The sequence below is a fragment of the Epinephelus fuscoguttatus genome, linkage group LG14 (assembly GCF_011397635.1).
Source record: "Epinephelus fuscoguttatus linkage group LG14, E.fuscoguttatus.final_Chr_v1".
NCBI lineage: Eukaryota > Metazoa > Chordata > Actinopteri > Perciformes > Serranidae > Epinephelus > Epinephelus fuscoguttatus.
This window is the reverse complement of record NC_064765.1, coordinates 16,271,357-16,296,344: the sequence shown is the minus strand read 5'-3', so window position 1 is coordinate 16,296,344 and position 24,988 is coordinate 16,271,357. Positions and strand designations below refer to the sequence as shown.

At 40.9% G+C, this 24,988-nt stretch overlaps 1 long non-coding RNA gene across 2 annotated transcripts in view; it reads left to right on the top strand.

Moving 5' to 3' along the window:
• The window catches only part of LOC125901221 (uncharacterized), a 108,488-nt gene that overhangs the window by 14,677 nt on the left and 68,823 nt on the right, over window positions 1-24,988 (top strand). Inside the window, exon 3 of one of the 2 annotated variants that reach the window (XR_007450956.1) lies at window positions 1,393-1,474. The exons of the other annotated variant lie outside the window; for it this stretch is intronic. This is a non-coding gene — a long non-coding RNA (uncharacterized LOC125901221). Of the gene's footprint in view, window positions 1-1,392; window positions 1,475-24,988 lie in introns of those variants that run through there. 2 annotated transcript variants of the gene reach the window in all.

The window sequence follows — 24,988 nt, the reverse complement described above, 5'->3', positions numbered from 1 at the left end:
GCTTTGAGCTGATGAAATAAAGATTGCTCCACCTCAGGGCGCACTCAAATTAAATTATCAAGATGACTGCATGCATGGCGCTCACATTAACCCAGGTATGGTAACGGGCTAATCACACTGCACTTGTTTTATATAGTATTTGTGAAGCAACTACTGTACACAGTGGTCTGTTTTTCATCCTCTGTCCTACTTCTCGGCTCTCTCCTTTGGTGGCTAAAGGCCTCGCAGATTCTCTTTTACTCCGTTCAGAGGGATGAACTAATGTTAAAACCATGTGTTGTCCCCAGAGGCTGAGCGAGTGGACACTGTGATGCGTGCAGTTTTATGCACGCAGATAAACATGGGGCTAGATGGCTTGTCAGAAGCCTGTGGAAGGAGCCCAGAGTCCTCGGCCTTAAAACAATGTTGGTGTTGGGGCGAGAGGGACTGTGACTGGCAATGGGAAACACCTGTGCTGGGGTGAGCAGCCGGGCAGTGTGCTGGGAGGGGCGGCAGCAGGGGGGTTTACCACTGTTAGAAGAGGAAGGGAAGGCAAAAGGGAGGTATAAAGCCAGTTGGAAAGGCCACCACATCCTCAACATTTGCTGCTGAGAAGTGAGGGTCGAAGGAAATTAGTTACAGTAATGTCTTTAATGTTGGCTCCTTAAATTTGAACACACGTGCTGGCAGCGTAAAAGGCTGTAGCGTTCAAGCACATAAGCCAAGACTATCAGAATTTCGGTACAGTGATATGGTGAATTTCTGTGCTGATGCAGTCTACCCTCCAATATTTTCTGATGTCAGAAATTTAAACAAAAGCATTCCTGTCCTATATCATCATGTTTAAGTAAAGATTTGGCTCCATTTTGACAATTGTAGGACTTATTTTTGGATTAAGTCTCTCTTTATGTAGCAGGAGTAACTACAGCCACGAAGAAAAACTACAGTGCTTCTGGCATCCATAAGCCTGTGGCAGCATTTCAGACAATCCCTACTCTCAGGAATAATGGCAGCTTTTATCTCCACTTGATGTGTTCTCTGACTTTTTGTTGGCTTGCATGACTCTAAGATGTGTTGAGTAGAAACCTTTTAACCTTTTAGCAATGTTTGTAGCTCGTAAAACTTGTTTTTTACTTCAAGAACTTTCATTAAAAAGCAATCATTCATGTCAGAATGTCTCTTTAGGCCGTTTTAAATACACAGGTATATACAAAATCATTAATTCATGTCTGTATTGTAACAGAAAAGGTTTAAACTGTATGAAGGCAGTTCACGCAGCTATGTCAGTTTTATTGGTTTTTAAATAATACCTAGCTGTGAAAATGTGTGCATACAGTATAGACATGTAAATCCCAAATGAAACAAAGAACACACAATGCAGCACACTTTTTTTTTTTTTTTTTTTTTTTACAGCCAAACATCTTACCCTGCTGTATATCCATCAGCCTCTCCTCAGCGGCCCAGCGCTTCACCTTCAAGTCAGGTTGATCATTCCATCTCCTGCTTCTCTATCCTGAGGTGCCTGCTGTCAATTTATCAGACTCTTCCTTTTAATTTCATACTTTCCACAGTGTAAGCATCCATCTCCGCTGTCTGCAGCAGCGTTAGAGGGTTCAGAGCATAGCGGTGTGAAACAGGCTGATGTGTAGCCCACAACTGACAGGGAGAAGCGGGTTTGCGATGGAGTAATGATCTCTTGAAAAAAAAAAAAAATCAGTATACTGTACACACAGCCTGTGTGTGTATTTTCTTTATTCCAGTTTATACTGAGTTTTATTTGTGGTTATTAAATGTTGATGATACTTTTCTGAACAGTTTTGAATCAGGATCCAAAAAACATTCCTCAAAGTCTGATTTTCTTAGTGGATAATATGCCAAAGTAGGGCTATGAAATACATCAATATTATATTGATATCGTGATATGAGGCTAGATATCATGCAATGGCTCATTTATGCTCAACGTTAGATACCTATCGAGCCTTCTGTCCATGCTCTGACTTTATTTTGTCCGTATTTGTGCGTCTTTTCTGAAAGCTTATGGCAACGGACTAAACTGAAGACATTTTAAAAATGGTGCATCGGAACAAATTGGTAATATAGTGAAAAGAATTCTCTGTCCACATGTTGCGATTAATGTCTTCACAGACCACCATCATCTACAGTGCTGCCTCTGTTTAAAGGTACACTATTACGACCTCCTCCACCATCACAATGTTTATTTTGTGTGAAACTTTTGACTTTGCCCTTGAGTGCCATCTAGTGGATGTATCTATGCCAACATAAAGGATGCATGGAAGTATGTGGGCAGTGGTCATGCCTCGTTTCCACATACATACATTACTGGTGTATGCAGATCCATAAATACACAGAGGATGCCTCTAGTGGCCAATGCAAGGAAGTGCATTTCTTTATGGATGGATAGAAACTTGGTAGAAAGTACCTGCCGCCATGGGGGAGGGGCACAATTTGTCCGGGAGAAAAACAGGACCTGCCAGGTACGTGGCATGTCTTGTGAAATATTTAATTAAAAGGATGTATGAACGGCTGAACGAGTCATAGTGACTGTGTATATTTTAGCAGAAGAAGATTACTCAGATTCACAGTGTGTCAGAACTAGATAAACAAGTTTTTTTTTAATCATACAAACTCACTTGACAATCAACAGGCAACTGAATTGAAAGAAAGTAGCCTGTTAGCTAGCTAAGCTAACACACCGTCATACAGTCTCTCTGAAACGCTCCGCAAAAGTTCATTTTTTTTAACTACTTGTGGCAAAGTCCAGACTGAAATACTATGGAGAGGAGGAGTTTCGCAGGCACATTAGATATCACAGAGATTCCTATAGGAATGAATGGACTTCCGGTTGCCTCATACACATACTTGAGTGGAAACGAGGCATGAATGCATCTATTTTTGTATATGAAAGGCGTATAAATGAGCCTTTAGAATTGGGATATCGTAATATCGTAAGTGTTGTGATTTCCTTGTTTTAAAGGCTGCATTACAGTAAATTGATGTAATTTTCTGAAGTTGCCATACTGTTCTAGCTTTTCTATTATTTGCCTTTAACAACTTAGTCATTATATCCACATTACTGGTAATTATATATTAAAAATCTTGTGTAAATATTTTGTGAAAGCACCCATAGTTAACTGCAATATCGTCGCAATATAGATATTGAGGTATTTGTTTAAAAATCTTGTGATATTTTATTTTCTACATACAGTATCACCCCGCTCTAACGTAAATTTGCAGGTTGTGCTTCAGAGAGAATGAAGAATATGCTAATAAGCTCTGATGTGACAGAATACAGTGGTTCTCAACCTTTTTCGTGTCAAGGACCCCAAAATTGATACACATGAGATCAAAGACCCACATTTGATAAAATTTCGCCCCCATCTGAAAGTATTTGGTTGTCATTGCAGTTGAGGAGATAACTATGGAGGAAATGAAACCTATGGTCAGAACAATCAGTCCTACGACTCTTACTCACATCAGACTAATTTCTACAGTGAGTTAAATAGTACAAATAAACTATTCATCATTTTCTGGGACCTCCTGGGACTCCCTCAAGGACCCCTGGGGGACACCAGACCCCTAGTTGAGAACCACAGACATATTATACTTAAGTTTGATACCATGCTACTCACAAACCAGTTGTATGAAAACTTGTAGGCAAGCATGATATACAGTAATTTACTGGATATTACAGTACGTTCTGAATAGTATCAGCGGTTGGATTGGGCTGTCACACAGTACTGTAATCTTTAGTATTCATATTGACAAATGAGAAATCTGACATATTTTAGGAATCAAGAATACAATCAGTAGATTATATTCATGTTAAACACCACTGCCTTCATTGTTCTTCCTTAGACACATCTGGAATTTGAAAATAAAGTCAATTTGCACGAGATTTGACACATAAAATATCATTAAGTTGAATCTTAATTTAGGACTCCCAAACCGTCTTTCCACAGTCCTCTCCTCATCTCCTCTTTCCTGATCTTTCCCTCTCTCCCTCTCTACGTCTAACAAAATTAATTACTGTATGTTTTATTTTATGAAGGTGTCAGGATGAAATGATGAATGGCTTGTAATATCAAAAGATTAAAGACACAATGCAATGAAGGACGCGCCTGCTTACACTGTGGTGGCGCTTACATGCAGACACATGTACACACACACGCCATGCACACACAGTCTCTGGGGCCATTGATATCTGGTTTCATATTTGATATTAACTTACTGGGGGAGCGAGTATCACCACAATGTCATTACCAGTGGTAGAGGGGTATAATAGAAGTGAACTTTTCAAAAAGGTCCTTATAATTGCAGTCTGTGCCTTTCTTGATAAAATTCCATATTGATATGTACACTGGTCCTCTCATTACGGCCACAGATGAAAAAGAGCATTTCAGCGTTCTTTAATGAGCGCTGTACCAGTGAAGGTCATCTTAATGGGGTTCAACTTGCTGGTGGGAGCCAGAGGTAATATTCTAATGAGCAAGAGCCACTACACCACTCTAGTAATTCTGTAATTGCACCCATGGATGCCATTTTATTGTTGCCTGTGCAGTGGTATTGAAGTCCTTTGTTGTCATTTGCAGCATTGCTTGTCCTCTCTGGTCTGGCTTGGTGGTCCAGCCGAAGCTCAATACGTGCATACACGCACACACGCTCTCATTACCATATTTCAAATCCACTTCACACACCATCCGCTGTTTATTGGAAGCTACAGTTTATTCATTGCTTACTTATGGGTGGAGGGACATCAGAGCCACCTAGCAAAAAGAATGAATATTAACCCCAGTACACAGCAGTGTGGCAGTGCAAGGACAGAAGGGATGTTTGTGTGAGTTTGTGCATGTGTTGGTTTTTGAGTTTGACTGAGTGCACGCGTGTGTCCGAGAAGAAAAAGAAATTTTTATGCCTGAGGCTGTTTCTCCTCCAAATCTCCAAACCAGTCACCAGAATAAATGTTGGCATTGTGCGTTTTTGCAAACCACAGATATGTATATGTACTGAAAATGTAGAGGATAGGTTAAACCTTTACGTTTCTTTACATTTCAGTCTTTAATTTCATGTTATGACAATGCTGTGGGTAGGTTTAGGCCCAAAAACCACTTGGTTAGGGTTAGGAAAATAAAGTGTTGGCATTAAATACCCAGTGTAGTTGCTACAACCACGGCTGAAAATGTCCCAACATCTCATTAAAAATACCTGGCAAAGTAGAAAAACAAATAAGTCGGCACACCAAGTAGCTCCTGTCTCAAAGGATTTTAATGCAGAGTGACTTCTCAAGCCACAAGGCTCTTCCTCAGACTTCTGATACATGACAGAAAATCGCCATCTTAATACCCATAGAGCAACATGCAACACCTGTAGCCCACATTCATAATTAAAAAAAAAAATCAAGAAAATAGATATATATATGTACCTAATGGGATGTGTGTGTCTTTTATACCGTCGTTAAAAATCCCGGCCTTTGTTGTTTGTCGGTCTTAAACCGTGGACTGCTACTTTCTGCTGCTTGGCGGCTGTCTCACCAAGGTTTCACGCCTTTCACCATCCCCTCCTTCAGCTGATGAGAAGCTCATATACATGTAATCTAAACTGTGTCACCTCAGAAATGTTGATATGATACATATGAAACATCCAAATGTAACATATACGTGGCTTGCAGACACGTACAATGGCCATATTTAATTCAAGTCAACTTGAAGTGCTGTACAAAAGGAATAGGGGCTGCACAATATGCCATGTATAACACCCTGTCACGATTATTTTGACAGATATGGCTATTGCGATATGAGTCGTGTCTTAAGTGGCAATGGAAATTTTTGTAATTCACTTTCACTTAAAGGAATATAAAAATGATGATAATGGTATTTTTGCTGGGGTCTGCACCAAATAAGCATATTCCCTTACATCTGGATTATGATTTGTTGTCCAGGGCATCTCTGGAGCACCACAGTACTCTTTTAATAACAGTACGTCATGACATATTTAACCTTTATCAAAAAAAATTGCTCCTGATCATATTGAAATTTTGATAATATTTCGATTTATTGAAAAGCCCTACCAACATTTTACTCTGGCGAGTGGGCTGTAATCTTAGTTTATGCCTTACAATAACATTTAACTTCTGCATATTGCAGTTATAATGTGTATTTATGTGTGATTTTCCTCAATATTGTCCATTGCTGCATTTGTTGCCTTGCAGGAACTGTAAATTGAGATTCATATTTGTGATATTAAAAGACTAATATACTAGGGCTGGGACTATATGCTTTTGTCCCGATTTGATTCTATCACGATTCTTGGGTCCCGATTCGATTTATATAGAGTGTGCCAGGGCTGACGTCAAAACCTGAAAGTTTAGCATCGCGCTGGTTCCTGGAAGAGAAAGTGAATGTGATTTTTGCATTGTATTTTGGATTATGTCAGAAAATAAGCTCTGTGGCTAACACAAGTTTATGATACTTACAGGTTTTGTTCAGCGAGATAATCTTCACATATGAACACCTTTCACACCGCATTTGAAGCTTAAATGCGATCGCCAGAAGTAAAAAGCTAACGTTAGGTTTTAACGGACTACATGACTACTCCACGGGCGTATGACTCTTGACGTCACCGCCACTAAGCTTTCAACTGATTTCGGCCGCTTTATTTTAAAAACATTGTATAATGGGGAAATCGGACTGTTTAAGCTAAATAAGAAGCTGTAATGGCGGACTGCCAGCACTCTCGCCTGTTCGGGGGTGATGACGTTTAATGTCCCCAACAGGGTTTGTAGTCATATTGAGCAACTTGTTAGCAACCGCCTTTTTTATGACACGTAAAAGCTTCAGAATTCACAAGTAGGGTATTTACTGACGTGTTTTATGTCGTAGAACAAAACCTGAAACTCGCTTAAGCTTTTGTTAACCACAGACCTTATTTGAGGCATTTTACCAAAATCCCATTCAAAAACATATTGACTTTTAGACGAGAGAACCGGAAGTGCTAAAAGCACTAACGGAGTTCCGGGTTCACTGGCATACTCTATTGCGATTCTAAATAATTGTGATTTTCACAAATATTGCGATTCGATATTTCAGTTATTGAGATTTATTTTCCTTACACAAAAACAAAAGTTGAATTCAATTCTGGGGACTACTGCATATCATGAGTCATATTTCCTAAAAAAAAAAATAAACAATGCACATCACGTCAGTCAGTCCATCTGAAATTTATTTGAATGGAGAGTGGTGCACCACCTTTACCATTCAGAAAAAACATTCTCCTTATCCACCCCCATCTTTAGGTAAATTGCTACATTTAGCTGCTTCTGCTCATTAAACTATTACCGTAAATAAAAAATCAGTCAAAAAGTAACTGAAAAATAAATAGAAAAATATCGATTCTGGGGAGAGAATCGATTTTTGGAATTGTCCGAGAAAAAAATCCCGATTAATATAAAAATCTTTTTTTTCCCCCCGCCCCTATAATATACAGATATAGCATTACACTTCTATAACACAGTTGGCTTTTGTATTCCATGCGTTCTTGTCCCTTGTCAAATTCCTAAGATCAGTGGAGTTCCCCTTTAAGCAGATGTAGCTCAACCACAGATTCTATGACGAGCACAGAGAAGACGTAGACACTCAGCATGTCTGATCCTGAATGTCATTTCCTCTGCTCAACTGTTTTCCCTCAGTCCAAAGTCTGAATAAGTGTCCCACTGAACCATGCTGACAAGACGAATGGACGAACAGACGGCACGTGGCGACCATCTGCGGTTGCTAGGTGGCCTTTCCTCCATAACAACCCTCACATTAGCTCTAAACTCAGATGAGAAACAGAGCAGTGCGTACTGTAACTCTGGTACCACCCATGCTCAAACTTCCAGGAGCTTTCGGTCCAATAGTCAATTTGCAGTGTTGCAACGGGTTAATGGTTTGAGACAGTCATAACTTCTGAATAACACTGAGGGAGTTAACCTCAGTTACACATTAAATAGATTTTGTAATAGTTTTTTTAAGCAGCATTGTAATTGGGTGGCACATGTTGATAGTGCCATAAATTTCAGAGTAATTTTTCGGATTGAAAATTGGGTGAAAAGAGGGTGAAAATAGCTAAACATAAACTAAAACAGGCTTCCAGATTTCTCCCTCCCTCCCTCCTCCCCCTGCGCCATTATTCCCTCTTTGTGGGTCATGTCAGTTCAAACAGGATCCTCAAATATTTCCACCATGACTTGTATGCACATGGGAGATGCACAACAGAACCAGAGGTTAGAGGTGATGCAGCTTTTTCCCTTTCAGGACACAAAAATAATTTTCAAAGTCAGGAATCATCAACATTCGACTTCCTATCCAAAACTGTTTCAATTGGAGACAATGATGAAAAAGATGTAACCTAAACTTACAGAGCGAAAGCTTAGGGGCATATACTCTTTGGGGAGTTCAAATTAGCAATTTGTCAAATTTCATTCAAAGCGCTGAAGTGCAGATGAATTTCAGTCTGTCTCCTCTGTCTTTGAATGACTGAAATAGGTGCCTGTGCTATATGATTCAGGCGGCTGTGTAAAAGTATGAGGGAGTTTTAAAGGTGATAAAAAAAAAGGCAAGGCAGTGAATATCATCTTGTAGATAAGACAGCCACCCTGCTTTCCACAGGCTACATCCGTTTTATCGCATCTGGCAGCGAATTAAGGCACGTGTGGGGAGGGGGGGGGGGGAAAGGACGATTGAAAATGAAACCCGGGGCTAAGACCGCATTCAGCCTGACTGCTTTCTTCCCTCAACACTGACATTAGGCTTTGATTCTCACATGAGATCCTCTGATGATGATGATGAACCATAAAAAATGATATAGCTCAATAAAAGTACAAAAAGGCGCGAGTTCATAAAGAGGACCTGAGGGCCATGTTAGGTTTCGTCCGTGCCAATGCATTTCTTCTCCCTCTGCTGGCTTTTAGAGATGATTACCTTGGATATTTATGGATGAAACATTTTTTTTGATTCGAAGGGGAGTAAGTGTGGCTGGATGTTTGTGTCTGCTGGGGCTGCGCACATCCAATACAGTGTTTTTCTCTTTCCATTACCAAAGATCTACGACCTGCTATCTGTTAGAAACTGGAAGAATGTAGTATTGTTGTCATCGCTGTCATCATAAATAGCACTGGGAGAAAACTGCTGTATGAGTGGTGACAGAATTGGACTGATATCGACACGCAGATTGAGAGGACAAATGAGACGTCTGCTGGAGTTTTCCTGGTCACCTTGAAAGTCCACATTGAAGTCCAAAACATACAAATAGGTCACATGCATTCATATATCATAATGAGACTGTGCCAATACATTGAATTTTGTGTCAATATGTTGTGGAGAATCAACTGCTACTTGCAGCCGAGAAAGAACCGCAACATATCGGACCTCTCCTCTCCTCTCCTCTCCTCTCCTCTCATTGATTCTTTTATCCTCTCCTCTCTATTGAAAGACTGGAGAAGGCAGGCTCTAGTGAGCACCGGCTCCCTCCTCTTCAGGCAGCGTGTGATGTGACTTGAGCCGTGTGATCTCCATGAGAGAAAAACCCTGATGCATACAGGAAATAATCAGGGCAACACAGGCAGGGTTCAGAGGAATGCAAATATTTTCAGAGTGCTTAAAAAACAATACCACACACACACACACACACACACATTCCCTCCCCTCACCACCCCCCCACTCACACACACACATGCAGACACACATTTAACCACAATACATACCCACACATACATCACACAACAGAGGAACAAAAAAAAACAACAACCAGCCCCCTGACAAAACTCTCCCCAAGTGCATTTGCATAAAACATTAAGCTTAACAAAATGATTACACCTGACAAGTTGAGTTGGAGGAAGAACATCGCCGGTGGCAGCCAGTTACTTGCAGATCCTGCAATCATTCTCTCGTCAAGCAACTGTTTCATGGCCGCCTTTGTAGGCACTGTCATGCCGCCGCATCGTGATTAATCCTTCCCTTTTGTTTTTCTTTTCTCCCTTCCACCCCTCTCAGTCCCTCCCACAAATCCAATAAGTTGCCCTTAAATCAGGTTACCCTGCACCTTGCAGATAGGAGCATTGTGATGGATATGCCAAAATGCATGCCAGGCAGCATGTTTTTGTGCGGAAGCACTGTGAAATTGTACCGCTGTGATTCTGCATTATGGTGCTAAGTGTTTGTCTTGTAATGCAATTAAATGTGCATGTAAGCCGCCCCCACACTCCCCAAACTATTGTGTGCTGTATTTAATAATTTTATATACGCTCTTTTGTGACATTGCCATTTAACCCGAGGTAAAATAGAATAATTTAGAGGAGTATTAAAAGAATAACTTTAGAGTGTTTGCCATAGAGAACACAAGCTGGATCTTTTTTTTTTTTTTTGAGGGGAAAAAAAAAAGATGACAATCAAAACATTAATATCCTTCTCACTCATATAAGCCTGCTGAAAATTCCTAGCTCTGAATACTTCGCTGAAGGATAGCTCGCAGATAAAGAAAGAGAGAGATTATTGCCTCCTTTCATTTCTGCCCCCCTGGCAGCGGTAGGTATGGTAATATGGTTTTTGAATATTTGCAAGCATAAACTTAAGAAATGAGTGCTGATAAGGAGTGACAGCAACAGAGGCAGCAGAGATCTTCAGCATGACAGGCGATGTCAAAAACCCCGGTGACGCTGTCACTGTGACAAACTTTTCAAAAGAACAATGCACACACACACCGTTATTGAAGTGAGCTGCTGCAAGCCTCTGACAGTGTTGTCCCAGCAGTTAAAAAACGGAAACATCACCTAATTATGCACGTCGTATTTTTTCCTCTGAATACCTAAGCCTACAAACTTTCAACGTATGTCAATATACTTTGCAGAGCGCCCGGGTGCACAGGCACACTGGTAGCATGAAAGATTTATAGCCCAGATTCATGCTGTGTGACAACAGATTAAATTCAGAACAATAATTCAAATTAAATATTGAAACTGTTCATTCAAAAATCTATCTTTTTTTAGCAAGGACAAAAAAATAAATAATCCTAACCCCCGCCTGAACTTTCTCTGCCCTGAACCTGACATTAACCTCCACAGAGCAGGTGTCTGTCTGACATGCAGGTTCTGTTATTGAGTTCTACTCTTCTTTTAATCTTAGCACTTTTATTAGTAACTCTGCAGACCCTGTCACGTCTGCGAGAAGCCGTGAGGATCATTACTTTCAAAAAGAACCAGCTGGCCCATTGTTTAGGCTCTGCCAGCTGTGTCTATTTTCATAACCCATTTTCCTTTTGTTCTGCTACACCTCCCTATAAAAGTACAGAGACAGGAAGACAGAGTTGTATTTCACCATTTTCATGAACTCTTAGCCTTATGATAGCCTAATGCTCAATGCTTGATCATTATGTGTGTGTGTCTGCATCTGCATGCATGTATGGGTCTGTATGTGTGTCAGCGTGCACATGAGAGTGACTGCGAGGAGGAAGGCAAGGTCTGTAATCACCTAATCCAAACATACACTCGGGGAATCTCATTACTGGACCTAACAGTTCCATTTGAACCTTATCTGGTTTCAATCAGCCGCCTCTCGTTTGGAGCAAGGTGCAGAAACTTGATTCCTTTTGTCTAGAAGTCTCTGCTATCAGGGGTCTCCTGTTTGTCTTGTCGATCACCATCTTTTACAGCTAACGGTATTTTAAATTCTCCATCAGTGGCGTAGAGAGCGACTTCAGTGGCTCTGCAAAAAAAAGCTGCTTCTCGTCATCCGGCTCGCAAGTAGCGGTGTGTGACATCAGGGGGTTTGTATGTGCAGAATGGACGGCTGCCATGGGGAACTCCCGCTAACCCCACACCCTTCCACACTAACCCCAGTTCTTCCCCAGCCACCCGCTCCCACAGCCCCCCATCCACATGCAAACGGACATTAAAACGAAACCTGACCCTGGCCCTGGAATCTGTAAGGTACTGTTTTTTTTTCCTCCTCCCTTTCTTTTTTTTTTCTTAAACAGGGAATCCTGCAGCTTGTGTGTGTTTGTGTGTGTGTGTGTGTGTGTGTGTGTGTGTGTGTGTGTGTGTGTGTGTGCAGTGTTAGGGCAGTCAAGAGGGGGGTCAGAGAGAGGTGAGCAACAAGCGACGTCAGCCGCTGCGAGTGAACTGTCTCAGGAATCCCCAGATTAAAAAACTCCAGAAGGTTGAGAGTCGGAGATAATCACAGGATCTGGAATTCACAATAACAAACTGGCCATATATCTACCTGTCTCCGGCCTTCCTCCCCAAGACGGCCACAGGGTCAACCAAATGGCTGCATTCCATCAACAGCTCTCTTTTTCCCCCCTCCTCCTGCTGGGCTCCCAATGAAGTGTCTGGAAGGATCAAATATGGCCTGTGAAGCTAAACTTTTTAACTCTTCTTTCCCCACCTACCTACCCAGCATTTTTTCTCATCTGACATGTGTATTTATTCTTGTGCTTTTCGAGGAATTGGGAGTCAAAGTTGATGTGACAGTGTCACTTTATCATACTGTGCTTTGAGTTTTGAAAAGGGGACTGAGACTGAAGGGCCGGATCTCATGATTAATGTGGGATTTGGAGGTGAGATGCTACTAAGACCCCGCCGCTTCGGCTTCGCAACTGTGACTGAAGCGAAAGGCTCGGGGCTGCGGCAGAAGGGGCTGAGGTTAGAGGTCTGGAGCTTTGCGGCTGGGGTTAGAGAGCTTCCTCTGAGACTTAGGTCGGAGCCACGGGCTCTGCGGCTGTAGCGATTTCTGGGTTGAATTAACAGTCAAACAGGGGAGCTGTGAGTCGTGTCTGGAGGGGGCTATTGGGGTCTGGTGGAGGGTCTAGTAGGGCAGGTATGATTTACATAGCTGTGAGAGAGTCCAGGATCTAAGTCTGCCCAGACCCTTCCCCAGTGACCCCTGTTGAAGGAGGTGCTGCATTGTGATACTTGTGTGATTTATGTTCACCGCGTACTCTTCCTTCCATTGCATGACAACTTCATTATTTATTTCTGTTTGTTGTGATTATTTGCTTTAGCGCGGTTACAGATACTGTATATTGCGTAGACTCTGTACAAACCTTGGGTTGCAGCCTAGAGATTTGACTGTGTGCCTGTCTTTTCTTCAGATGTGCTCTCTGTAGAGGTTAGTCTTTGTTGTTACCCGTGTACCCGTCTAGACACTGAGGATAATTTGTCCCTTTGCTTCCTCCTCTGGTTGCTCCGTTCTCAGCAAGGGAAATTACCTTACAAAGAGGGCAAGGGTTGCCGATTGAAAGTAAGTTATTTCGTCAGTGTAAAGTGTAGTAAATAGCCCGAGGTTAGGAGAAAATAATGATATACAGTCCTGTCCAGAGGGAGACTACAGCATGAGACACAATCAGACCCTCGCAGAAAACTTTCTGAAATGCTTTCAGAGGATGTATTTCATCATGTTAGATTACTACTGTGGATAGCACCACTACTGGATGGTTATATCATATTCATATCCTGGTGCAGAGTCTCGGGCATTGTGCACCAGCATTCCTCAAGCGTAGTGCATGGGGTTTTGGACTGCAGGGTATATCTAAATACAGCTATTGATTAACGTTGCAGCAGAAAAAAAAAAAAAAAAAAAGAAAGAAAAGAAAGCCCCTGTAAAGACATCACCATCTGCAGTTACACCGCAGACTGTTTAATTCCCCCCTCACTGCTGCATTCAAATTATTTGCTTTCACAGTCGAAAATCGAAGGGTTGTAAAAATTGACTTCCTGTACGGCCGGAGAGAAATAAATTTCAGCAGTATTGACAGCGGCAAAACAGAAAAGCTATTGCCCAGCATTTAATTATTGAAGACATTGATCAACAAAGTGATTTATTTGCCGTGGTTCGGTTAAAAGGCCTAATTGAGTCGCGGCGTTCTGTAAAAGGCTTTTATTTGTTCATTTGGTTTGGATCAGATTGCATGAGAACCTACAGTCAGAAAGGAACACTGTTTATTTTGAATGAATGGATCCTATGAAGTCTTTTGAAAACAGAATTTAATTTAGGTACGTTAACAAAAGATGTAAAAATGACAGGTTGGTTATTGATTATAGAGGCATAGACAGACAATGTGAGAGCAGGCCTCAGAAATATAATAGAAACAATCATGCAGATGATATTTACGATCTCTATGCAAGCACGTTGCTGTGCTAAAGACAGACATATAATCTGGGTATATCCTTCTTCAATAGTGCAAAATGCATACACCTAGAATCCGTGCACCAGCCGTCACCAGAAAATCACTCTCGTCTGTACCCAATAACGACAGCCCAGCAAATGTGGGAGTTCATTTGTACAGTAGAGGGGGACCTCCAGGTCTCCAGCTATTAAGCTGCAGTCCTCCACCCCCCCTTTGATCATTCGCTCTCATCAATAAGCAGGGATCCATCAGGCCCTGTGGGAGCTGAAGTAATCTGACTGTTTCAGGCTCTTCCCTCGTTCATCCACGCTTACTGCCTTCAATTGTCAAATTTTATATTCAAAGCAGATGATAGAAAAACAATGCAAGCTGTTCTCTTTCCTACAAAAAGTAATGCACCAGAATTTGTGTTTAATTCACGTATTCGCGAAGGCTGTGATCACACGACCAGTGCACTGATAGGAGTTAAGAAGAACTTAGTATAAAGAGCAAAAGTCTGAGTGAGGAGGCAGGTTGACGTAGTGGATGGGTCAAACAAACACAGGACTTTCTCTCAGGAGACCGGTGTTTATGTCCTGTGTAAAACCCAATGAACTTTGAGTTAAGTCATGTCGTCACTTTTTTCCTATAATTAATCGACCTAACTTTACTTTCCTAAACCTAACCTACATAACTTAATGTGAAGTACGTAACTTTACGTTAAGCACTTAACATGACAATGCAGAACCATGTTTCTTTTCCTAAACCTCTCAGTGTAACTTTATGTTAAGTATGTAGAATGAGGATGCCCAGCCATTTTTTTCCTAAACCTAACCTATGTAACTTTACTTTGATGAACCAAACCTACAAGACTTTGGTTTCCTAAATCTAACCTATTGAACTTAACTTGTCGTAACTGAACCTACGTAGTTTTATGTGGAGTACGTGACTTTACGTTAAGGATGTAAGGTGACAACGCCCAACCATGTCTTTTTCCTAAACCTAACCTATGTAACTTTACTTTGATGAACCAGACCTATGTGTCTTTACTTGCCTTAAGCCTACCCACGTAACTTTACTTACCTGAACTGAACCTTACAAACATACGTAACATGACGATGCCCAACCATGTTTCTTTTCCTAAGTTTATCAACGTAACTTAATGTTAAATATGTAGTATGACAGTGTCTAGCCATATTTTTTTTTCTCAACCTAACCTATGTAACTTTACTTTGATGAACCAAACCTACAAGACTTTGATTTCCTAAACCTACCTAACCTACGTATCTTCACTTGCCCAATCCCAACCCATGTACTACTTGCCTGAACCTAATCTACAAACATACGTAACTTGACGTCGCCCAGCCATGTTCTTTTTCCCTAAACCTATCAATGTAACTTTACTCTCCATAAACCTCCATAAATTTACTTGCCTTGACCTAACCTATAGTTTTATGTGAAGTATGTGACTTTATGCTAAGTATGTGAGGTAATAACGCCCAACCATGTTTTTTCCTAAACCTTATCTATGTAACTTTACTTTGATGAACCAAACCTCCTGTATGTAATTATGGTTTCCTAAACCTAACCTATGTATCTCTACTTTCCTTAACCCTACCCATGTAACTTTGCTTGCCCAAACCGAACCTACGTATAAACATACGTAATGTGACACTGCCCAACCATGGTTTCTTTTCCTAAACCTAACTTCCGTAACTTAACTTTTCTGAGCCTAGCCATTGTAACTTTAATTGTCTAAACCTAACCTACGCAAGTGCGTGATGTGACGGCATTTTTCATAGGGTGCTAATTCATTAGATATCATACAAAGCATTATATGAGGATGGGTTGAAAAAAATATTTTTGAAATATGTGACCAACACAAACTGAATTTGATTTGTGTCTATTTTTTTTGTAATTTTGGTTAACTAACCCATTAAATTCATTTTTTTTTTTTCCTAGAAAAAAATTGGTTGAAATTGAAAATGACACATGAGAATTGTAACGTTTGTGTGGCACTAATTCATTAGTTATCATAAGAAGCGTTTCATGAGGATATGTTGAACAATGTTGACTTAGACTCTTGGAGAGCATACACATTGTGTTGATGTATTTCCCTTTCTGAGTTTATGGTATATCAAGTGTGATGTACCAAACACTGTAATTAATACACCCAGAGGGATTCTGAGGCATCCGTATTTTTTCAAACCGCATCCTTGTGCTGCACTTTCAGTATCCTTTTTTTATCAGACATATGCCAACTTGTTATTGTGCTACACGCCATACAGAGAAAATCATTAGATGTGTTCAAAGTGCCAAAAAAACACCCAGTTTTGTCCCTTTAGGTTTTCCATTTGTAGTGAGAGTAGATTTTTCTGCAGATGTTTGGGGAATATAAAAAGCGGTGTTGGGCAGACAGCACCCTCTTCCCTCCACCCCTTCGTCCATCCTAAACCTCCGGCCCACACCAGCAACATATTGTACAGAGGGAGGAGAAAGGAGGAGCAGGCAGCAGGATGTTTTCATCAGAATATGTCTCTTAACTCCACAGCCAGCGAGCGGTCTAATGATCTCACTTTAGACAGAGATGGGAATGTTGGGATTAATGGCATTCCAAGAGGAGGGCTAGGAGCTCCAGGTTGTGTCCCCGGCACAGTTTGAGACTGCAGGAAAGAGTCAGGCGGCAGGACTGGAAGAAATTATGAGATAAAGAGAATTTAGAAAGAGAGAGAGAGAGGTGAAGGAGGGGTGGTGTCAGAGAAAGACACCATGGGAGAAAAAAAAAGCGGGTTGTTCATTTTCTGGATAGATAGATCAGATGGAATGGAACCATGCGTCAGAATGAAGGCAGCTGTGCTTTTGGCAAGGACTTTTTTGGCGCACACATGAGTGCACACATGCTCCTCATTCCCTCATACACAATGCACGTCTATACCCACACACACACACGCACCAACACACACACACACACACACCACACACATGGAGGTAAAGGGGATCTTCATGGACAGGTGAGGGTTAGCTTCAATATTTGCTCTGTGCTGCAGGCCTGGATGAGCTCAGCCACCGATTTCTCCTTCGTTCTTCCTCTCCGGGGCTTTAGCCAAGGGAGCAGTGTTTAGCAGGCCCTCAAGGCATGGAGCCATCTAAGCAGCACTAAGTCCTGGAACTGCTTCACATTACCTGCTGCTGTTCTGTGCCAGATAGCACTGTGTGTCTGCGCCTGTGTGGGATTGTGTGTTTGTGTGCACGCTGTGTGTTTACTGCAGGTTGGCTACATTTGATGTCATGATCAGATTACTTAAAACTGCACACGGATGCTGCACATCATGCACTTTATGGGTTTCTGTTACCTTAAATAGATCTGTATCTTACTTTAGCAGTGAAGCACATATATTAGCATTAAGCACAGGTTAACTCAAATATACTTTAATGCCCGGATTCAATATTTTCTCACTTAGCATTAGTGGCACCAAGCCATGTATATAGTTTGCTGCTGAATATTGGAATTAGTATTGTACTAGGCAGGGAGGAAAAATCTCAAAACCCGTTCTAACCAGAAAAGACAAAGTGTTTTTTGTAAACTATTGTTTAAATTACATTTTTGAACTAACCCTTTAAATAAATGCCGTATAAGGACTTGGTATGAGATGGAAAATGACGCACAGGACTTGGCTTTGTCTTACATTTTATAAAACAGTGGGATTTTTGTCCACCAGTTGCAGAGACCGAGGCGCAGTCCAGCCAGTCGTGGAACAAAAAATAAACTGTTATGCTTGGAAGTGTCTTTACTGTACTTAGTCACACGCGCATTTATCACGAGGTTATAAATCTTTTTGAGTGAAGATTGTTAATGACTCTGAGAGACAGTGGTGGAAGTGCTCTGTCTCCTCTGTTAGACAGGTTGTGATTCTAGTTGCAGAAGACAGAGCTGGGGCTGGGATAGTACTTTACCTGGCTCAGGACTCCCCTGGGCTCGTTATAGTGGAACGCTCTGCAGACTGGGGGCCCTGGCCTCATGCTGGGCCTGTCTGCATCCAGCAGTTTATGGAGACACTGCATATAGACTGACACTGACAGTTTGATGTCTGCCCGTCGCCTCTTGTAGCTTCCTGTTTGAGAGTGTTGCTACCTCTGTCTTTGTCTGTTTAAAGGGCACCTATTATGATTTTTCATATTTAACATGGCCAAAGTTTCAAATAATGAGGTAAACTTATGTGAAAGTAATCACTGTGAGCAAAAGCCTCTTTGGACCGTTTTGAATAATGTTTTTTTCAACGCTGGATACAAGCTGATAGATTGTAACCAATTTCTTCATATGGTCATCTGCACCAGGCACACTACTGCGAGTGTTTACATTACATAGCCTATGCAGCTACATGCTACGTTAGAAAAGCATTCAGATCATATTCCTGTTGCAATGTGTCCAAATGTGTTTTGAAGCCTTTACTGCTGATTTTTAATGGGAGAAAATGGCACTATTCACAGTCATTTCCTGGCTGCAAGTACACTGCTACATGTAGCTACATGCTAACGTCAGGAAAACATGTGGTTCTGGTTGCAGATGTTTTTAACTTCTCCTTGATTTTGGATCACATTTCTGCTGCAACATGTCCAGTTGTATTTTGAAGCTTTTATTGTTGATTTTTAATGGGAGAAAGTGCCACTATTCACAGTCATTTAGTGGCTGCAAGTACACTGCTACATGTAGCTACATGCTGACATCAGGGAAACATGTAGTACCAGTTGTAAATGTTTTTAATTTCTCCCTGATTTCAGATTATATATCTCCTGGAACATGTCAAGTTGTGTTTTGAAGCTTTTGTTGATTTGTAAGAGTAGGAAGTGCCCCTATTTACAATCATACCCTGGCTGCAAGTACACTGCTACATGTAGTGACATGCAAAGATCAGGGAAACATGTAATTCTGGTGGCAGATGTTCTTAATTTCCCCCTCAATTTCATATCATATTCATGCTGGAACATGTCTAGTTGTGTTTTTAAGCTTTTACTGATTATTTCAAGGGAGGAAGTGTCCCTATTCACAGTCATACCCTGGCTGCAAGTACACTGCTACATGTAGCTACATCCTAATGTCAGGGAAACATGTAGTCTTGGTTGCAGATCTTTTTTAATTTCTCCCAAATTTTGCCACAACTCTCATTCATTTCCCTGCTGCAAGTACACTGCTACATGTAGCGACATGCTAACATCAGGGAAACATAGAATCCTGGTTGCAGATATTTTTAATTTCTCCCCAGTTTCAGATCATATTCCTGCCGGAACATGTCCGGTTGCATTTTGAAGCTTTTATTGTTGATATTTAAGGGAAGAAAGTGGGGCTTTTAACTGTTACAGTCACTCCGCACCTGCAATGATGGTGTAGAGACTCCGAGATGTGGAAGACTGGGAAATACTTACTAGTCAGAGCAGACAGGGCTTTTTTGGAAGGGGGGTGTAAAGAGACAGGTGCTAAAATGGAGCCTTCTCAGACAGAGGGTAAATAAAGGTTTTCCAGCACAGATATTATGACAAAAATAAAGTCGTTTTTGACCATTAAAACATGTAAACATGTATTTTGGTTTTCTACCAGAACAAGTACAAACCTGTTAATGAGCATAATAGGTCCTTTTTAACCCTCTCTCTTTGGCTCCTAACCTCTTTTCCGCTATCATTTTCTATTTCTGTGTGTTATTTTTGTTTAAGTAAAGATGAGTAGAACTGGCTATGCACCTTTAGGTTGTAGTGCCTTTCCTGGGTCTGCAGGATTTCAGTCAGGAAACACTCTAAACACCAGTGGGCAGAAATATCAATGTGCGGTGGAGTTGTTTAATATTTCCTTTCCTCTGTAGATATGGACATGAGGGAAATATCCATCTCCTGGGATCCTGACCCCATAGGAACTATCTGTATTCCAGACGGAACTCAAACAATGACGTTTAGACAGGGCAGGGGGGCTATTTGTAGTGCCGGGTCACGTCCGAGGCATCAGCTCCCAACCTTTTGGGGCCTCAGACCTCAGTCCATTTTTAGTGTTGAGTGCAGTGAAAATAAGCATCACCAGCAGTTTGTCTTTTTACAGCCTTGCATCATTTCCTGCCTCCCCCTCGCTTTTGATCATACTCTCCCCGATTCCTCTCGAACACACACTCATACGCAAACAAACTTGCACCATCCTGCGACTCCTCCGTCTTTCCTCTAGCCCTAATGAGTCTTTCAGCTGAGCGATGATAGACTTGTACTTATTCTCCAGGCCGATAATTTTAGGGAGTGTATCTCCACTCTCAGTGCCTGGGGCCCATGCCAGGGACAGCTCAGCCCCAGCCCGAGGCAGCAAGAGGAATGGGGAAATTGTTTTTCCGGCATCCACCTCCTCCCTGCCCAATTTTTCTTTGCAGTAAATAAACACACTATACATAAGTATTACTTCATTCTCCCGTAGGCATTGTCAGTATTTGAATTTTTTCAGAACGTACAGTTATGCACATACTCCAGTACACACACACACACACAGCTAATCCTGTTAGCTCATAACACACTGACAATGGACTTACTCCAAGCAAAAGCCCGGGGCTACGACTTCCTACCTCCTAGCTCTGTAAACAAGGAAAAAACACTCACAAAAAAAATGACAACATCATATAAATGTTTCCGCCTGTCACAGAGTCAGGTTCAAGTGCCCCAGCAGTTGTTTGCTTTTGCATATAAACTTCAAAGTTATCAGCAATTGGCTGGATGTTGTGGTGAGAGACCCACGGCATGATGGAGAGCGCCCGGGCCGGGGAGACGGAGCAGCGCTGCGAGATAAATCTAACATGCCGCACATGAGCTCATTAATTCAACATTTCAGCCCATGTGGATGAGACAGGGAGGGCCTATCCAAACACTGTCCCTCCGCAGCAGGGCTCTGAGCACTCTGAAGCGCTCTCTATTTACTGTAGGCCTGTGTTTGGGCTTGTGCCATGTGACACTTTGACCCAGTGAGAGGAGACTGTTGAGACTTGTATCCAAGAAGGGAAACAGGGAGCTATTGTGAGTCTCGGCACAGCAGGGTTTGGTTATGGTGGACTTTATCATTTTTTCGACTTACTGACACGTGTGATCGGTAGTCTCTCTAAATCTTTATGCAGTTTTCCTGAATGATCCTCCTCCATTATCTACGTAGTTACAATTTATCTTCATTCACTTGTTTTTTATTCATTGATAAAATAGTGATGGAATATGAAACCAAATATGTAAGATGAATAAGAAAGAGTGCTGTTATTAATCAATAATATCCAGTGGTGGAGTGTACTTAAGTACATTTACTCAACTACTATACTTAAGTACAAAGTTGAAGTACTTCCTCTTTACTTGAGTCTTTTCTGCCACTACTTTGTACTCCACAACATTTCAGAGAGAAACACTGTACTTTTTAATTTACTGCAATTATCTGATATCGTTAGTTACTTTACAAATTAAGATTTTCGCATTGAAAAAAAAACAAAAGAAAATTTTATAGAATATGATGTTTTGTTATAGATTTTACTACCCAACAGTTTATACAAGTATAGCTGAAGCGATTTATCAATTAGCCAACTGACAGGAAAAATTAATCAACAACTATTACGATAAATGTTTAAGTCATTTTCTAATTAATCACTATATAATGACGAAAACTCTGTCTGTCAGTGGCTATGTGTGTGTGTGTGTGTGTCTGTGCCACATTTTTCTCCTCACTGACTTTTGGCACAGTGGTAGAGGGTCATGGGAGGATGCGAATGAAGCAATATTACATCAATTGGCCAAAGGGGGCGCTATAGCAACCGATTGAAATTGCAAACTTTGAATGGGCATATCTCATGCCCCGTATGTCGTAGAGACATGAAACTTTGCACAGAGATGTCTCTCCTCATGAGGAACAAATTTGCCTCAAGAACCCATAACTTTTACTTTTACAGTTATATAGATTTTCCGCCATTTTGAATTTTTTGAAAAACACTTCAAATCAATCTCTTCCTAGGAAGTTTGACCAATCTGCATGAAACTGGGTGAACATAATCTAGGGACCAATATCTAAAGTTCCCTCTTGGCAAAAGTTGGAAAACACTGAGCTTCTATAAGGCAATGAATATTGCAGAGGGTGTGGCTCATCACATAAAGGTGTAGAACATCTCAAGGGTATGACTGCAAAGGTTGAAGCTAAGGCATTAGTCCATTGTTTACTTATGTGTATTTCTGTGGGGGAACTTGAAGTCAGGTGTGCCTCTACGGTGGAATTTTCCATGGCACCATGTACAGCGCAGTGCTGAGAAATGTGTTGCTAGCCTCGACTTTTTGTTTTGTTAATGTCTGAGGCCAAAGTGGATGGTCGGAAAGACAGTCGGAGAGACGTTTAAAGAACTTTAAGAGCTTTGGGAAACTCTTTTAATGACAAGCAGCCAACAAGGTATTTTATTTCACTTTGTTTCCCATGTTTGTGCTGACGGCCATTTTGTTTTCTGTCATGTTACACTTTGTACACTGTATTGATACATACTCCATTGTGTTTATTCTTAAAAATAGTTTTCAAGGCATGACAAGAAGCAGATTCTTCAGAGAGAAACGGCCATTTGAGGGAACCACCCTGTGTCTGTGTTGTTGTGAAAGGAGCTACAGTTACATTTTCAACTTGTATCACAGTATTTTCACAGTGTTTTATTGAAGCATCTGAATACTTCCTCCATCAGTGTCGATATCCCACACCACACATTATTTATTACTCAGCTGTTGCATTTTTTTTAATACCTTTACATTGAATATACCTTCTCAGTGATTGCAAAGAAATCCTATCCCTTACCCTGCCGTCTTTTGCACACACGCCCATACCTCTGACTCAATACTTAAGATTCCACTATTGCTCCCAAACATCCCCTCGGTGTTGACATTAGATCCACAGGATCAGTGTCTCCCCGGGGCAGATGGTCTTTTGGGACGCGGCTCCCTGGATGCCTGGATTTGTGCTGGAACATGCAGGACGAATCAGAGCACCTGTGTTCGTTTGGACATAGCTCTGCACATCACATGATCCGTTTGAGGCGGGACAGGGGAGTAGATGGGGTTGCAGCTGGGGCACATTGATGTCCAGAACTCATCGGGGCTCATCAAACTGACCTTGTGTCGACCAAGGAGAGGACTCATCCATCTCTGCCTCTGCTTGCCTTTAAGATGACATCATCTGCAGTATTTGATGTTTTCTGTTCAGTTTGTTGTCTGAACTTGTCGGACAGTGTTGTCATTCTTTTGTTGAATACATTCCATAAAATGCAAAATGTCCTCACAGAATCTCTTAATACACTTAATACAGCTTATTAATTTCAATAAACCAATATATACATGCTCGTGCTTGATGTATTCAGAAGTTATTAATTATAACTAATGCTTACTTCTTTGCTGCAGCTACAGTTCACAGAAGGTGAACAGGCACAGTGTCACAGACCAGACATCTTTATAATGGTTTCATACGTTCATAGGACAAGCTTCAGGTCACAAGGCTTGATGATATCAGCCTTGCTACTCTTCCATCCGAGTGATACCACATGGTGTTTGGGTCTGGGAAATATTATTTTGAGGCGAGGGCTGGTGTGTACTCCAAAGTAGCACCACACTGTCCCAAAAAAGGAGCATAATAATGCAGAACAGAAGTGCAGTGCTGAGCTATTGTCCAGTGCATTAACCCCAATCAGCTTATGGACAGTATCTGGGAGAGAAAGAGGGAGACAAAGAAAATTGTGTGGGTTTTTCTGGTCCTTTTCCTTGCTATTCTTTTTTCGACTTCTGATTTCTTTTCTTTCTTTTTTTTAATAAACACAAATATTTTTGGGATAGCATTATAAATACTCGGAGTCTGTTTTTCTTCATTTAGACTTTGATCTGTTTTCTTCACATTGCCTGATTTTTTTCTCTGGCCACAACATTTTAATCATTCCTAAACTACTACATGTGTTTAAGACTACTGTTCTAATCCAAGGAAGTCAGGCGGGGGACATTCGGTGGTGTGAAAATGGTATTAATAGTCCTGTACAGTATATATGATTAAAAAAATATTATTTGGGTTATTTGGGAAAAATATTTGGGTTTCCAAACTATTGCCTCTATTCTGTCTTCTAAAGTATGGAATTCAGGATTTCAAAGTAAAAGATTTGTCATTCTAGCAAAGGTTTTTCATGGCGTTTGAAACAGGAAGCTAGCGCAGCCAAAATGAGTGAGAGTGCAGGCCAGAGTGAGCTTGATGTCATTGAAAGTAAGGCAAGAACATGGCGTATGACTGAATGCACACCTGCAAAACAGCTCTTCCCTAATTGCCTTATAACTTTAGGTAAGTTTGAAAGAAAATGAAACGATACCTTTCGATTGCATATATACATAGCATGACAAATAACCAAATATTAAGCTTGTCTGAAGTGAAGATTTATTATATGTAGTTCTCAAAAAAAAGAGAACCAAGTTTTTTGCTTTAGGAAACAACACCTTTATGGTTGCGTTTATAGCTGTTTCCAGGGATACAGCAAGTAAACATGGCTACAGAGATGCCCTAATCATTAAATTATTTTATTTTTTGTAACTAATTTTCAGTTCTTATAATGTTTTTTTTTTTATGCAATATTGTGTTAATTGATTTGTATGAGCTACCTAGCTGCAATCTTCTAGCAATTATTTTTGCAACATTAAGTATAGATGGTCAAAATGTAACATACATCTTAACAGTTGCATTTTATCATTACTTGATAGAAATCTTGTTTTTTGTACTCAGATGTGAAATATGGTTCGAAAAATCTATTGAGAAGTCTGGAAATTGGAGTCTGGAAAAGTATGGAATGTTGAAATGGCAAATGTG